This window comes from Sinocyclocheilus grahami, unplaced genomic scaffold (genome assembly GCF_001515645.1).
Source record: "Sinocyclocheilus grahami isolate Dianchi unplaced genomic scaffold, SAMN03320097.WGS_v1.1 scaffold775.1, whole genome shotgun sequence".
NCBI classification, from domain to species: Eukaryota; Metazoa; Chordata; class Actinopteri; order Cypriniformes; family Cyprinidae; genus Sinocyclocheilus; species Sinocyclocheilus grahami.
In genome coordinates, this window is record NW_015505954.1 from 239,114 (window position 1) to 241,353 (window position 2,240).

Below are 2,240 nucleotides of genomic sequence, written 5' to 3' on the forward strand. Positions count from 1 at the left end.
CTGTTTTCAATATTAATAATAATAAAAAATGTTTCTTGAGCAGCAAATCATCATATTATAATGATTTCTTAAGCATCATGTGGACTGGAGTAAAAAATCAGCTTTGCCATGACAATAAAATAGACATACAAATAGATATTCTACATTGTAATAATATATAATAATAATAATTTATTATTTATTAAATGATCAAATAAATACAGCCTTTGTGAGACTTTTAAAAATATATATTAAACATGTTTGAACCGTATATACAAACTTTGATATTTATTTTATGAAAAAGTATTTGATTTGATTTTATATAATCATATGTATTTTTTAAGATTTGTATTTTTATGCTATGTTTTTACATATTAGATTTGTTTTACCATCATTTTTAATACTAATGCTTTTGTTTCAGTTGATTGTAATCCTTTGCTCATAGTAAACACTCATGGCTCTAAAGGGGAGTTTAAATCTCAGGAGATTGATAACGATAGAGAGAGGAGGCAGTCATTGGTTGCATCACACTTGTTGCATTGCTCATTGTCTTATCAACAGCTTTTTTGTTTCCTTTTACAAAAGAACTGAGAAAACATTCTCAAAACAGGACTTGAGTGTGTGACCAGCCTATTCTCCAAACACTGAAATAGACTGACATAAATAGACTCTGTTCTGTGCTTGTGTCTATCTCTTTAACTTTTAATGTTTAAAAACTACTAGTATCTATTTTCATGCTACTAGTACTTATTTTTTAGATAATAGTATATATTCCCTTATGTACTAGTACTGATTCATTAGCTACTAGTGCTTATTCTTTAGGTACTAGTAGCTACCTTTTAAAAAATACTAGTACTTATTCATTAGATATAGTACCTAAATGAAATATATACTATTTATTAGGTACTAGTACTATATTTCAGTGGTAAACTGTAAAAACGTTGCCAGGAATTTACAGGATTAAAGAGTATTATTTTATAATAAATTACTGTAGTCAGAAATTTACTGTGAAATCAGTGTTTTTTTGTTGATGGAAATAATAATAATAATAATAATAATAATAATAATCAATAGCGAAGCAACTGCTGAGATACGTCTTTGAAAGATGTGAGATCAATACTTGACATACAAAACACAACAATGGTGACACTCAACAAAAATAAAACAACAGTTACAACACAAACCAACATTACAAAATAAACCAACAACACAAACTGCTAAAAGTGAAAAAAAGAAAAGAAAACAAAACAAAAACAAGTTCAATAGCACAAATAAAACCAACAAGAATTAAAAAAAAAACTCTACAGCATAATCTATTATGTATATATTAGCATAGTGATGTCATCCTGCCAACAGAGGTCACTTGTACAATGAACAACATAAAAACATTATTTACATTAGTGACAAAAATATGTTTTCATAATAATAAAGTGTTATGCTCCCAAATAGTTGCTAGAACATATGGCAATACATAAAATATCTGAATAGTTGGGTTTTAGTCTAATCTAGATGAACAAAACAGTTGAAATATGTTTTAATTTATTTTCCCTGTAGACAAGTTCTCTCTCTATTTCAATAGTTTTGACTAGCAACACTATAATTTGTCTCATCTCCAGCCAACAGCTTCATGATGGTTCCCTTTCATGGGAACTTCGAACTGCGTCCTCTAGGGGTCACTATGGGGAACGCCTCGTCGTGACCTGTGTCTGAAGCATGCATTGAAAAAACACCAAGTCGTTGGCCGGCGACAGCCATGATGTCACCGGTGCGATTGTAGTATAAATAGGTGCCTGGAGCACACATCATTCTCTTCTTCGTCTTCATTGACTGTTTTGTTTGAAGCATGTATTTCCAAGGAAAAAGTAAGAGCTATCTCTATTCATTATGGCGAGCACTAGCAGAGCATTTAGAAGGTGTGTGCATCTGTGTCATCGCTATTTGATACCAGATGACACACACGATCTATGCGTTGTTTGTTTGGGCGAAGAGCACGCACGCGATGTCCTCGAGGGGGCAATCTGCGTGCATTGCGAGCGTTTTCCAATGAAAAAGTTCCGTTCTCGTTTGTCTCTTTTCGAGTAAAGAGGGGCAGCCATCTGCTTCCCGCGGTTCAGGACCCGCCACTGCTGAGGCACGGAGGAGAATGAGCTCGTGGGGATCTCAGGTGAACCTGGCCGATGAGTTTAAAGAGGGGCTTATTCTCTCTTTAACATCATCTGATCCAGGGGCCAGTGCTCTGCTGGGTTCAGCCCAGGAAAAGC

General features: G+C 33.8%; 1 protein-coding gene across 2 annotated transcripts in view; it reads right to left on the reverse strand.

The window, feature by feature from the left end:
• The window catches only part of LOC107561493 (sodium channel subunit beta-4-like), a 24,795-nt gene that overhangs the window by 4,922 nt on the left and 17,633 nt on the right, over positions 1-2,240 (reverse strand). The window lies entirely within an intron of this gene.